Here is a 16,022-nt window from a genome sequence, read left to right as displayed (position 1 = left end):
TGTACCAGTTGATTACACATGCTTTGTTTTATCATTTAATGAGTAGACCTTGCAGTTAACGTTTTGAGTAGACCTTGCAGTTGATGTGGTATACTCATTCAATGAGTAGACCTTGCAGTTAACATTTTGAGTTAACGTTTTGAGATTTGTGAATTTTGGATTATGCATGGTTTGGGTTTCGAGTATACCTAGTTTATTTAGCATTAGTGAAGTAAGGTACTACTATTTTTAATAGACTGAATCATGCCATATGTTGTTGTTGGTGGTGGTGGTGATCATCAGTATATGTCCGAGGATATACTAATTGAATGTGTAACTGCTAGTTACACAATCTAATTGGATGTGTAACTTCCGATTACATATGCCATATGCATGTGTAACTTCCGGTTACACAAGTCGTATTACACATCTACTTAAGTTTTTATTGCAACTGATCTCTTAATTGTAATTTATTTTTGAAGTGCAGGATGAGGGCTTACTGTCTTGGACGAAACTGAAGATGCACTTTTTTGTTTTGAGTTATATGGAAAGCCAATATATTTCAGGTCAGTGTCAGTGCTAAAATGGGGAATTCAGAGCTCAATTTGTCTACTTTTTTTTTATGAAATTCGATATTATCCATGGGTTTTGTAAGTGTTCTTGATAACTTGACTTTCATCTTTCAGTATCTAGTTTCAGGTTTGTATCCTTACTGACCTTTTTTGGATGTAGTGTAATACCTTTTTTTTTGTTTGACAGAGTCCTACAAGATATTTTTTCTATTAGGAGTGACGTTATAAAAAAGCATAAATAGGAATTGATGTGTTATACTAGAAATTGTACTACAAAACTATGTTATAACAGTTGAGAACATTTAGCAAAGTTAGGTGTTTGCTTGTTTTTCAGATTATGGCTGTAGTGGTCTTTTGGAATGAACAATCAGGGAATTCCATTATAACAAAATATTGTTTGAGTAATGACTTGTAATTGATGAAATATCATTTCTTTCGAATTATTTGGTGTCTTTTTGTGCTCGCAATGCTAAGGTAGTTTCCTTGAAAAGTCTTAGTGTAAGGTCTGGAATACATGCGTCACGCAGTTGAAGTTGTGCCAGGTTCGGTTCTTTTCTTACATTTTCCTATCCTATTTTTCCCTATATCTTAAAATATTTTTATTATTTACATTACTCAACTAGAATTAGGCTACGTGATTTTTGATGCTACCAAGATGATTCAGTAAATTACTATGTAATAATTTTCCTTGTCGCACTGTAAGTTGAATATTTAGTGTTTTTGCTTTATATGTACAAAGAGATTTCAAGTTTACATGCCACTATATATGTGTAACTATTGGTTACACATGCCACTATGCATGTGTAACTCCTAATTACACATATAACAGGCATGTGTAACTCTCAGTTACACTACCCATATCCATGTGTAAGTCCTAGTTACACATGCTAAAAATGAATAACAAAATTGTTTTTTTTGCATCTCTGAATCTAAGTACATTTAACCTTATATGTATGTTTAACTCCTAATTATACTAGTCACATGCATTCGAAAGTGATTATGCATTGTTTTGTATGTCTTTCTTTTAATCTCATAAAAATATGTTTGTTTGTTATTCTTCAGGTTGCAGATAACTTCATAAAAGCTGGTGGCTTATTTGTGGTGGTGGAGGTGCAGGTTTTGGAGGAGGATGAGGAGGCAGTGGTGGTGGCTAGCAGCGGTTGTTGGGCCTAGACAGATGCATGTAACTCTCAATTACACAAGATAGATGCATATGTAACTCTCAATTACACTAGACAGATGCGTGTGTAACTTCTAGTTACACATGCTAAGAAATTATTATAAATGAATATTAAAGTAATACATGTACTTTTTGTATGCATTCTTTTTGATGTCTATTTTTTGATATGTAACTTTGCATTACACGTGTCATAATGATGTGTAACTTCTGGATACACATGGCATATGCATGTGTAACTTCTGTTTACACATTCACGCGATATTTTAATAATTTTGGGTCTAGATTTAAAAAATTTGGGCTTAAATTTAAATTTTATTTAATTTGGGACTTGACAATATATGTAAGGGTATGAGTGTCTTTTAATAATTCGGGGCCTAAATTTAAACTTCTTTTAATTAAGGGCCTCATATTATGGGTTATCCATGGGTTGGGTCTTAGCCTAATTTTTCCATCTCGATATTAATGACAAATAAATATTCTAGGAATTACTAGTTAATCCACTTTAGGAAGAACCGGTTACTCTGTAGTCCATCATCAGAAAACAATTACTTGCTGGTCCAAAAACATGCTTTTGGACCAGATTTTTTATTCTCTCGTCCAGCATACTTGCAAGGTGTTTTATGTGTATTTCATAAATGTCGTAATTATCCCTCCGTCCAATCAATACCTAACATAAAAACACGTCAAGCATATTATTTTTATTTTTCAGATCTGAATCGATTAAGAAGAAGAAGACCGAGAGCAGATTCATGAAGAAGAACAAAGAAGAAGAAGATATAATTCAATTGAAGAAGAAGAACAACAAAGAAGAACAAGATATCATTCCATTAATAGATCAGCGAAGAAAAAAAAATAAAGAGATATGGATTTAATCAATATTGGGATTCTTAACTTTTTAATCTATTTCCTCGTCTGGATTTGTTATTCAACATTGAAAACGAAGGTAGTCCATTCAAAACGATATGATTTAGTTTATTAAAGTGAAGATTAATACTTCTTTCGTCTCCGGTTAGTTTTGATTTCAATTTTTTGTTAATTTTATCTTTGATCAAATTGTTTTGGGTTTTAGGTTCGTATAAAAAAGATTGGGAGATTTTGTACGATCCTACAATAACCCAATTGTTTTTCTTTTTTTGTACATATGTTCATTCAGAACATATTGAATCATCAACATTTTCCTTTTATACATATTTTCTTTCAGTACATATCAACATGTATTGTTGGATCATCTACTCTTTTTTCTTTTGTACTTTTTTTTTCTTCTGTACATATTTTCCTTGAGTAAATATTAATATGTATTGTTGTATCAATATGTACTATTGAATCATATACTTTTCCATTGATACACGTTTTTGTTCAGTACATATCAATATGTATTATTGGATATGTATTGTTGGATCATCCACTCTTTTTCTTTAGGTACGTATTTTTCTTTAGTACATATCAATATGTAGTGTTGGATCATCTACTCTTTTTTTATTTTGTGCTCTTTTCCCCTCAGTACATGGTTTCCATGAGTACATATCAACATGTACTATTAGATCAATATGTACTGTTGAATCATACTTTTTCCTTCAATACATATTTTCCTTCGGTACATATCAATATGTATTGTTGATCAATATGTACAATTGGATCTTGTACTCTTTATTTTTCTTTGTACTCTCTTCTTCTACTGTGGTATTTGTGTATTCTTTGTATTCTTCGATCTTGTTTTTACCAGGATTCACCAAATGTAAATTTCTCCATGGTTTTAGTAAAATAGGGTTTTCTTCAATCTTTTTTCAATATGTATTATTGATCAATATGTACAGTTTGATGAGTTTGTTTGATTTTTTTGTTTGTCTGTTTGATGATTTCCTTTTTAACATTTCAGTTTGTTTGGTTGGTTTGAAAATTTGATTTTTCATTTTGATTATTTTTGCTCTAAAGTTAATCATATTTTAGTTTATTTTTGATGTTTTGATTTTGCAGTTTTCATTACTGTTGATCGAGAAGAAAGAACGAAGAAGTTGTAGAGAAAAATAAAGAAGGAAGTAGTGGGAGGAAACGGTTAAAGCGTGAGTGAGAATAGCCTGGTAACTTTACATATGTTTAAACCTTTTTGGACTAAAGGATAAATGTTTAATCCCGGTGGACTAGCCACTGACCTGGATCGGGTTTACCAAAATAGTTAGACTCAATTGAGGAGCAAACCTTTTTGTTTTGTCTCCCTGACAGCAAAATAGTTGTACTCGCTCCACGCATCCTACTCGTCTGGAAGTGAGGAGCGATGAGCGATAAGCTCAATTGAGGAAACCGCCAATGCTTAGTTAGACTCGCTGGAGTCAGTTTAATCACATATATGTTTACCAACATGATTTTTATATTATAAAAATCATAACGTAAACATTACTATTACTATTAAGAAAATCTTTTATCATTGTTACTCGGTAATTCTTTTTTATAAAAGAATTGGCAAAATTCTGTTGATTTACTCGTCAATCCACATCCCCACTGAGGTAAGTGGTGCATCATTTTGGCACTATGATGCTACAACATTACTGTGCTCGTCCCTTATCGAGAGATGCAATATTCCTTTATGTTGCTTATGAAAGCATCAAAGCATCAATGACGTTACAACACTATTACACTTGTTGCGAAAAGGTATTGAGACTCGACGCGTGGCACCTAACTCCTAAAATTCTATTTGTAAAACTGCCGATAAGACATATATAAGAAGGAGACCATTGCTAATAACTAAAATGCATCACCATGGTGCATTTCACAAGTTTGGAGTTGGCCAAGAATGAGATGTGCATTATATGCATCTATTTGCCTATCGTATATCGTGAAAAGGTATTAGAACTTGGTGGGGTTCCATCAACTCACATATTCTTATTTATAGAAATGTCAATAAAACATATATATAGAAGGGGTGTTGGTAAAAGGTGCATCAAGGGGAAATGCATCTGTAATATACAAAGTTTATATGATGAAGCATATTTGATGTAAAAGCATCATTATGCCATGTTGCTTACTCGAGGAAGCTTTGTGATGCGTGGGCATCATTGTTGTTGTGTTGCTAAACAAACAATGCATTATTTTGATGCATTTTGAAGGAAAAGTAAAGGTTGCGGAATTTGCATGTCCCGAACAAGAGAATGCAAACTTACAAACAAAGTGGCATCACTGATGCATAATATTGTGCATATTTTACGAACGACCCTTGGCCTATACATTCTAGGCTTTGTTTGGCCTTAAGCCTTGTAACACGAGTTGGCTTTAGTTACTTGTTATATTTGAGATGACCCTTTTAATGAACTACGGTATGTGCTTGATCCCTTCTTAGTACATGCTGGGTACATAGCCAGACGCAATGTGCCACACTTGTGGTCCAACACTTTGTTGCTCATATTATCTAATTGGGGAGATGATTGCAACACGCTTGATGAGGTAGCTACAATCAATTCCTTAGATGTTCATACTGACTATCAAGTTATAGGATGTTGACATGCACCAATCACAAATTTGGCACTACTAGAAAAAGGAAGTTAACAATATTGCAAATTAAGGGAGCTTGTGTAGGCTACTTTCATCACATGAATAATGCAGGGCGGATGGCATGAGTCTGGATGATGAACTCTTCGCAAGAGAAAGACCAGTGCATGCATCCAACGCATTCTCAAAGCGAAATAAGGAAACTGAAAATGTGCTTGTCATATTCCTAGACAGCTCTCGCGAGATTGTGATGCATGCAAAATACATCACCAATGATCGTTAAGGCTATACACCCTTAGCAAAACAAAGATAAGTTGAAACGATGTGGATATACGCATGGAAAGTACGTTTTAAGTATCATGCTTGTAAAGCATGATTGGAAAGGCAAAGCAACGCGCATTCCTGGTGAAAACAGCCCGGTTACTTAATACTAGTAGCGCATCAGAAAGTTTTAGCCTGCCTAACGTGGCGTTGGAGGAGAAATTTTCTGGTATGTCATAGTAAACCTTCCATCCACATCGTAATACTGGGACAAAACGTTTTAACTTATCAGAAAAGCGTTTCTTTGTCTGCCAGATTAAATGCGTTTGACTAGTTAACAAGCAACATCTTGTAGTGTTATCTTTCCTCTGCATTCTAGTATGCATGTTAGTTTGATATATATAAGTATGGTTTCCCCTCCTCCGAGAGTACCCTTAAGAAAATTTTAAGTGTTGCAAGTCGGTTGACATGTCTTTGCTGATACATTCAATGACTAGTATGAAGACGAGTCACATCCGTAGCATCGCTATTTGAATGTTACCACTGAGTTTGAAGAATAACATTAAGATACCGTTTGCAGCAACTCCCGTAAATTTCACTGAATACCAGATACCTATTAAACATGTGATCTTGAGGTGATGGAAGCCAAAAGGTCATTAGGGGTTGTTGAACTGTTATAAAAAAAAAACCACAAAAAAACAACTACCAGCATAAGTCGTACTCTAAGGACGTTGTGCCCTTAAAATTGTCCGATTGAGGAACGACTTGATCCACTTTAATACCAAGTACACATTCATAACGAAGGGGCGTTTCTACAGGGGTTTGGCTTGATAAGTAGCAGGGATTTTGATTTCACCGTTGTTCGAAGTAGCTCTGGAAAAGCTTCACACTTTGAAATTAAGCTATAATAAAATGACTATCTGATATCTTAGACAAAGATTGTCCGACGTTAGTGCTTTAGGAAGAATATAATCCCCTTCCACAATGTCTTTGTCACTTAAAATCACTTGACCCACACTTTAAAAGATCACTTGATCAACTTAGATGCACCCTTCTCACTTCATTGCTAGCGTCTCCGGATGAGCCCACGTTATTAAAGAGCTTTCCCATTCCCCACCTAATGTCTCTGCAAATTTTTAGTTTGGAAACTTATAAGGTATACGGTAGAGTTTTTTTTTCTTTCTAATAGACGAAGGCCTTAAAAAAAGGCTAAAGATCCTCCTCAATAGTTGGCAGAAGCCAAAAGGGAAGTACATATCAAAAACATAAAACAAAAGTTACTCTTCTCCCATTGATCTAGAGTATGAGCTACCACATCACATAGTTTTGGTTGAAAAATAAAAGTACAAGCTGATAATTGTGAATAAAAGAATGAAATATATCTTTAAAGATTGTGTCCGTGCATTGATCACCATCAAAAACACCTGCAGAAAATTGGTCAATTAACAACTAAGCATCACTTTCAATAATGATATGAGACAACTTCAATTCCACGACTTTTTTCAGAACTTCCCATATAGCCTAGCTTCAGCTTCTGCTGTTGACGCCACATCAAAAACTAACGCAGCACAAAAGGATGCTTTATTCAAATGATATCTCATCATATAACTTGCACCATTGTTCATGGAAATATCATCAAAATCCTCATCAGTATTAACTTTATCCAACCAATTTGGGGAGGCATCCATTTGTCACAATAACTGATTCTAATGCTATTAGGTATCTGGATATTAGGTTTTCCAGAGAGTAACATAGCTCTAGCTCTATTAAGGACCATAAAATGAGAATCTTTCTTATTGTTAAAGACCAGGACATTCAAACTACTCCAGATAGATCAAAGAATAATAGCAACCAAACATTGACTCTCCTCAAGAAGTTTAGAATTAGGATCCACAAACCAATACAACGACCAATCAGCAAAAAACATATTTTGAAAGAAAGAAGTAATAATACATAAAGGACTGAGAAACCAAACATGGCTAGCAAAAAAAGGGAAAAGGACAAGAGCATGCATAATAGACTCATGAGGATCAAAGCACCAAGGACACTCCACAGAGGCCATAGATAGGAATTCTAGTATTAAGGAGCGTTCTAGAAGGAAGAGAATTCCTAGCAGTTTTCTAGAGAAAAAGTTGAATCCTATGGGGGACACGAATTTTCCAAATACACTTCCAAAGATTACTATTTGGGGAGGGTCTCAACCCTCTTAATCCCAAATAGGCATATTTTGAGGGAAATCTGCCAGTCTTCGAAAGCTTCCAAACCCTCATACCAGGAGTGTACATATGGCTCAAGAGAATGGTAATAATCTTCTTAACAGAAGCATTATCAAAATGTGTATTAAGTCTACTAACATTCCAAGTTCTATTATCTTGATTGATAAAATAAGCAACTTTCATAATGGGGTCAGGGGGAACCAGGGGGTTAGGGGTGGCGGATCCCAAATTTGGAATCCATTTGTCACACCAAGGATCAATAAATTTTCCATATCCAACAATCTAGGAGATGAAAGGCTTGATTAGTTCTTATTTTATACTATGAAGGCATCCCCAGGTCCAAGAACAGACACTAGGGCCTTTAGCATTTAAGAAATCAATATGAGGAAAATATCTAGCTTTAAGAGTAACGACAAGTAAACAATTAGGATTTTCAAGAATTTTCCAAGCATTCCTAGCTAGCACAACAAGATTATTTAATTCAGTTTTCCTCAAACCTAGGCCTCCTTCAGACTTATGGGAACAAAGAATGTCCCAGCCAAGAAGATGAAGCTTTCTTTCTTTAGGATCAAGGGTTCCCCCCACCAGAATTTGCATAGGTGAGAATCCATTTTCTACAGAGATACTTAGGAATAAGAAAAGCACTCACTTGGTATAAGGGAATAGCCTGACCAACATGTTTACCTAGAGTAGTTGTAGCAGCCGAGAAAGAAGTCTATGAAACCAAGAAGAAATCCTAATATCAACATATTGAAAAAACACATATGAGTTTGAATTTTAGAAACTTGAAAAGAAACGGGGGTACCAAGATATTTTTCACCTAAGTCCCGAGTATGGATATTTAAAATGTCAGAAAGGTGTTTTTCAAAGATTCTGGGATTTTTACTGAATAAAATACCAGACTTGTCAAAATTTATTTCTTGCCCAGAATCTAGGAAATAGTTATGAAGATAATCTTTGATGATTAGGAAGTCTCTGACAGTAGCTTTGGAGAACAAAAGAGAATCATCAGCAAAAAACAAATGAGTAATATTAGAAGAATTTTTCTTACCACTAATACCCTTTATTATGCCTTTTCTGGTCAAAGAGTTTATATAGGAAGATGGAGCCTCTGAACATATGATATAGATATAGGGAGATAAAGGGTCTCCCTGCCTCAACCCTATTTCGTGATTAATTAGGCCAGTGGGGACTCCATTAAGTAAAGTAGAATAAGACACCGTAAAAATGCATTGATTTATCAAATTGACCCAGTGAGAAGACAATCCCATTTTCAAAAGAATTTTTTCCAAGAAAGATCGCTCCAATTTATCATAAGCCTTTGACATATCAAGTTTAATAGCAACAATACACTCTTTCTTTTTAGGGATAATTGGAGTTTGGTACTCAGGTTTTGACCAACATTAGCTTTTGATCTAACATTTGTCCAACGTTAGGGCTTGGTACCTGGACTTACGTTGAACAGTGTTGACTAGTGACTTATGTTTAGTATTTATTGAAATTTTATAGAAAATCAAATTATCAAACAAATTTACTATGGTACCCTTTACGTTAGACCAAAAGTAGGAAAGCATGTGAAATTTTCTTTCTTGCTCTTCATAGGACACCCTCCCTTCCGTCTCTAAACCCAACCTAGCAGAATCTCGGAGAAATCAAACAACAAAATCATTTCAATTAATCAATCAATCATCAATTCACTCTCAACTAAAAGAGGAAATTCTACTTCGTCAACAAACAAAACAATAAGATTTGATCAAACCCAGTTTAGGGTTTCTTCTTCAAAGAGGATTTCCAGCCATTAAAGGTGAGATCGAGAAGAAGGGTACTAAATGGGGGACTTGATGGGAGTGGTATTGGAGCGTCAACTTTAGCAAGTGAGTGCTTCAATTTCAATTTCATTTTGTTTGTTTCTATTTTAATCAAGATAGTAATGTTGTTTGCTTGGATTCAATTAGAGCTTTGTTCTAATAAAAAAATGTATTCTCTTTATGATTTTGGGGTATGAATTGTTGTAGTTTTTAGATGTGAAACCAGCGAGAAATTGGAGAAAGAACATATCGAAGATTCTATTTAAGATGGTAAAGATTTAACGGGTTCTGTTGGTGTTACTGTGAAGAATTTTGTTGGTGTTGCTGTGAAGAAGAGGGAGAAGAATTATTCCGGTATGATGAGAGTAAATGGGTGTTTACTGATGGTATTATTTCAAAAGGGTTTATGATTGATTTTTGATGGCAATAATTGAGCCAAATGGTTTCGATTTGGGAGAAGAATTTAAAGAAGAAATGAGGAAGAGTTGGGTACTGATGGTGTTATTGGATCGAATCAGTTTCTATATCTGTGGTGTGTTTTGGTCCAGCTTTGGTTGAATGTTGCAGTTAGAAATTGGGTTTGGTTTCCAACTGAAATTAGTAGCAGAACTGGCGAATTTGTGAGGGTTTCTGTGATGATGGGAAGCTGAAATGGTGGTTGTGACGGTGGTTGCATAGGTAGTGATGATAACGGTGGCGACGACTGTTTGAAGGAGGAGAATAGGGAAGGTGAAAGAATTAGGGTTATTGGGTTAACATTGAATGTGTAAATATTTGTAGAATGCAGGGTATATTTGTAATCTCGTTTAATAAATTAATTTAATATCATTTTTTAAATAATTACTAAGAAAAAGTTAGGACTTAACCTAGTCAATGCAGGTCAACGTACAGTCCAGGTACCAAGCCCTAACGTTGGACAAATGTTAGACCAAAGCTTAGTGTTGGTCAAAACCTGAGTACCAAACTCTAATTATCCCTTCTTTTTAGTATGGTTAGCAATGTGAGTAACCTCATTCACAAGAAGTATGTTATCAGAGATTCTTCTTTTAGGCTCTAAGGCACTTTAATTTTGGAAAGTCACAATATCCATAAAAGGTTTAAGTCTATTGGTTAGAGTTTTAGAAAGGATTTTATAGATAAAGTTACAAAGGCCTATAGGTCTAGATTGAGCTACAAGCTCAGGCAAAGGTACTTTAGGAATAAGAGCAATGTTAGTATGATTGAAAACCATAGCAAAATGACCAGTTCTGAAACAAGTTTATGTCATATCAATCACAACTTCTCCCACAATATCCCAGTGTTTTTGATAAAAAAAAATGGCCAGTAAAACCATCAGGACCTGGAGCCTTTTTTCACCCATTTGGAAAATAATATATTTTTATTTCTTCAGCAGTTAAGGGATAATTCAAACGATTATTACCATCTTCAGAAAACTTCACATGTGGATCCTGAAGAATCTCATCGTGATACTTTTGTGGCTAAGAAGAATGAAGGTTTTTAAAATAATCAACGAAGGAGTTTCCAATATTATGTCTATCAGATAGAGTAGGACCAACATTATTCTTTATCCAACTAATGACATTTCTTTTTCTCCAATAAAGAGTAACGCTATGAAAATAGGGAGTATTTCTATCCTTCTAATATAACTCTTCAATATTATATAAGTAGGATAATCTAGCTTTTAATCTAAAGATAGAGTAGGAGTTTGTAGGACCGGAGTCAGCTGCCTCCCCTCTAATGGTGGATATATTAGTTTGAATATTACCAAAAGAGGACTTATTGCAATCCCGAAGACCTTTTTTGTGCGCATTAACTTAGCTCTAAGCTTAAAAGCAGGCGAACCTACCACATTAACAGACCAAGATTTGGCAATTATATCTCTACAAGTAGGATTCTCAATCCACGAAATAAAAAGGTTTAGGAATGCACACATCTTCAAAATTAAAACCAACATGCATGGGACAATGGTCAGAAGGTTCCCTAAGCAAATTATTAACACACAAATTAGGAAAAAGTTGTTCTGCCACCTGATTTATAAGACACATATCAAGTCTCTCAAGAATTTGATCGTTTCTATGTTTCGTATTAGACCAGGTGAATCTAGGGCCAAAAAAACCTAAATCATGAAGATTAAACGTATCATAAAGATTTCTAAGATTGATGAAGTCCATATTATCTACTTCTAAACCGCCATTATTATCCTCAGTTCCTAGTAAAGCATGAAAGTCTCCTATAAGAAAACTGGTTCATCATTTGGAGCAGGACTAAGATTGCATTAGATATCCCAAAAAGTTTGTCTAAGACAACTATTAGGTTCACCATACATGAAATGAATGTGACAAATGTTGTTATGAATAATATCAGAAGATGTGACATAGATGCCTCTAAGATCGGCGGATAAAATGTCTAGTTGATTCCCAATTTTCCAGGTCAGGACCAAACACCACTTCTACAAATGCTAGGCACATTAAAAGTATTCAGGAAACCATATTTCTCAATTTTCTAGCATGAATATCCATCTTTATCTTGGTTTCCGACAAGAAAACTGAAAAAGCGGGGGTACAACAACCTCACCCAATATTTTGATTAGCAATCTGTATGGACCAACTCTAATATACTTTTAAGAGAATCAACTAGACAGTCATACTCAATCTTAATAAAAAGTATATCAAGGAGTTAATATCTCTATCTCTCGGTTTGATCTTTACTCAAGCAAATGGAAATCTGTGAGTCTTTATCAAATACTAGAGAGATAAACTTGGATGGTACCAAAGACCAATATCCAAGTGTCAATCAATGTAAATCAACAACCAAAGGTTGGATATTCTAATTGATTGATCTTAATGCACAACTTGTGATATTTCAATTATATAGCGAAATATAATGCGGAATAGAAATAACACAGACACCAGAAATTTTGTTAACGAGGAAACCGCAAATGCGGAAAAACCCCGGGACCTAGTCTAGATTGAGCACCACACTGTATTAAGCCGCTACAGACACTAGCCAACTACAAACTAACTTCGGTCTGGACTGTAGTTGAACCCTAATCAATCTCGCACTGATTCAAAGTACAATTTCGCTCCTTACGTCTCTGATCCCAGCAGGATACTACGCACTTGATTCCCTAAGCTGATCTCACCCACAACTAAGAGTTGCTACGACCCAAAGTCGAAGAATTGATAGACAAATCTGTCTCACATAGAAAAGTTTATAGGATTGAACAAATCTATCTCCCATAGAAATATCCAAGAGTTTTTGTTCCGTCTTTTGAAAAATCAAGGTGAACAGGAACTAATTGATAACCCGGACTTATATTCCCGAAGAACATCCTAGTATTATCAATCACCTCACAACAATCTAAATCGTATGGTAGCGAAACTAGATATTGTGGAATCACAAACGATGAAACGAAGATGTTTGTGATTTCTTTTTATCTTGCCCTATCGGAGATATAATCTCAAGTCAATTATTCAATGGAACTCTTACGATAGAAAATGGCAAGATCAGATCGCTCAACTACTAGAAAGTAGTTTCGTCTGGCTTCACAATCCCAATGAAGCCTTTCAGTCGTTAACCGACAGGGTCTCGAGAAGAAACCTACGGTCAAAGGAGAATCGACTCTAGCAAAACCAACTAGTATCACACAGGAGGTGTGGGAATTAGTTTTTCCAGTTGCTAGATGTCTCCTTTATATAGTTTTCAAATCAGGGTTTGCAATCCATGTTACTTTGGTAACAAAGCATTCAATATTCACCGTTAGATGAAAAACCTGATTTCTCCAAGCTAATATCTTTCAACCGTTAGATCGAAACTTAGCTTGCCACACACAAATGAAATGTATTAATTGAGGTTTGAGTAACCGTACCTAAACGTGTACACTTAGTTGGTTCACAAATAGTTAACCAATGGTTAGCCATATGAGCACTTTCATATTAACCGTATTAATCTTTCTCATAACTATTTCAAATCACTCATAAGAACTAGTTCAAGAGTTGTTCAATTGCTTAGGTCTTTATTCATAGACACAATTGACACAAAATCAGTTTGATTCATTTGAATCAATTCATGAACAATATAGCCACGGTTTGCAAAGATTGTATTCCTTATAATTTATTGTTTTAAGTTCATGAACAACCGATTTGAAAAATAACCAGCTTGGGTACGCGTACGGGTATGCGTACCTTAGCTACCGGATTTGAGTTTACAAACTCAGAAGAAATTTTCGGTTCGAAAACTTCCATGGGTACGCGTACCTAAGGTGACTGGTTTACTAGTTTGCAAACTTACAAACTCAGCAGAAATTTTCGGTATGAAAACTTCCGCAGGTACACGTACGGGTACGCGTACTCAACCTGTCTCCTTCACCAATACCGCATGCACACATATGCACGCACTTGGTTTCTGGCACATGGATTTATACACTAATGTGCGAACACACTACATATGCTTATATCCATAGTTGGTAATCTCAACTCTACATTTCAATCATTGAAACATTCTTCTATAATGTTATAACAATCGTTATTCACGACTATTGTCATCAAAGCTATTTTCAAGATTGAAACGTCTTCATGACTTGCGTCACGGGTAAAGATGAAAATGGTTAAAGCAAAAGCTCACCAACACATATTTCGAGAAAAAGATACGCGAGTAAACTTGGCTAGAAATAGGAAATGTGTATGTATGAAAACTATCATACTTATATGACTTTGTCTCAAGAGTAGGAGATAGAATAGACTTTTGAGTGAAAGAAAAGTTAAAGTCTCCACATACCTTTTTGTCGGATGAAGTTCCACTTATTCCTCGATTAGTTCTTCGTCTTCGTAAGATGATCGTCATGGAGTCTGGAGCTCAACTGCACTTAACTATCCTAGACCGAGACTTAGTCATAAGTAAACTAGAAATCAAGACATAAAGTTTTGATCACTAATACTGACAAACATGCTTGATATAGCAACGCATGCGAGTTCGACCGAGCAGTGCTCTAACAATCTCCCCCTTTGTCAATTTTAGTGACAAAACTATCAATACATATGGATTACAAAACAGATAAAAACTTTGTAGCTTCACGTCCACATGCTTGATCTCCTTGGCGCTTCAACATTACTCAAAAACTTTGTCTTTTCCAAGCACTCCCATAATTCCAAAGGTTGTAAGTTCAGCATCATAGTTGTTGAATTTCCGTAGCCATAACAATGAGAAAACAAAAGCTCTCGATCATTGTTATACAGTGTCATAGTATTATTACACAACATCAAAGTTCTCATATCACAACTTCGACAACCATACTATGGTGATATGTATCTGATGTAACTTTAATTGTTGTTGTAGAAGTGGTAAATAGGATGTCGTTCACTCGGACTTGATGAAATTTGGTTTCAGAATTTAAATAGAAAATACAGTAAAGGTTGTCACAATAACGAGAGATTACTGAGACTCAGGATTCCACCATATAACTCATTCATGCGATTCATATATTTATTCCAAACAATTATAGCTCAAATAATAATAAATATGGACTCTGATTCTTTGCCAAAAGTAGATTTTTAAAAGATTGAATGTAAATCAAAAGCATGATGCATCAAAAGTACATAGACTAAGCATACATCATCAAACAAAATCACAATCAATTAAGAAAAATCATAAAACGATTAATGATTAATGCAAGAAGTCATAAAAGAATTAAATATAATTACCACATGCGTGAAATATGGCTTCCTCCGTCGTCCCGGTGTTGGGGTTTAGCTCCTCATATCGAAAACACGCTCAAAATAATAACTCATGGGTTTTTTATTGGAGAAAAATAGTATTACAGCCGAATCTGTAACAGGTATAATTGTTACAGAATCGACTGTTACAAAAATTATTGCAAACTGAAGATAATAGTTACTAATGGACTGTTACAAGATTCTGACACTTAAGACGCTACAAACGACAGTGTCGTACAATCTTACGTTCTTCAGCTTCGTTTTCTTCCTCCTGCTGCAACTTCTCCTGCAGCTTGATTCTTAGCTCTTCAGTCTACCCCCAACTCCCCAAAGTCTCGACACCCCCCCTGTGACTTCCCTGTACCTCTTACATACCTCACAGGACCAATAATATCTCGAGAAATCTATTGTTTTTCCTCCACGGAAAGTCATCGGAATATTTGGTTTTTATTTCCTTATTTTATCTCACGCATCTTTGTATTCAGTCCAACCCCTCCTAAACATAGAGAGCAATTTAATCAGAGAAGATACTTCCCTTTTTCATTAAGAAAGTCCCTAACTTATCACAGAGACTCCCGGTAACTACACCTCCCTGTTTTAGGAAAACCTACGTGGAAAATCTCCTTATTCGAATCAAAACCTAGTTAGCAGGCCTGTCTTATCACAACAAACGAATACCAATCCATATACAATACAAAATCCACGTAAATCCCATCCAGAATCAACGGATTATCTCGATTGAATCTTCCTCGGAACTGCTCAACAGAACCCGTAACTTCCACTCCTCTGTTTTCTTCAAACTAACAATCAGGCCC

General features: G+C 35.2%; 1 long non-coding RNA gene across 1 annotated transcript; it reads left to right on the top strand.

Moving 5' to 3' along the window:
- The first annotated feature begins 9,268 nt into the window (after positions 1–9,268).
- LOC113361497 lies at positions 9,269–9,952 on the top strand. Its single transcript, XR_003365148.1, has 2 exons — positions 9,269–9,562; positions 9,704–9,952. It is a non-coding gene; the product is annotated as an uncharacterized LOC113361497 (long non-coding RNA).
- The last annotated feature ends 6,070 nt before the right edge of the window (positions 9,953–16,022 follow it).

This window comes from Papaver somniferum, chromosome 3, assembly GCF_003573695.1.
Source record: "Papaver somniferum cultivar HN1 chromosome 3, ASM357369v1, whole genome shotgun sequence".
Lineage (NCBI taxonomy): Eukaryota > Viridiplantae > Streptophyta > Magnoliopsida > Ranunculales > Papaveraceae > Papaver > Papaver somniferum.
The sequence above is the reverse complement of the archived record's forward strand: the minus strand, read 5'-3'. Positions and strand labels throughout refer to the sequence as shown.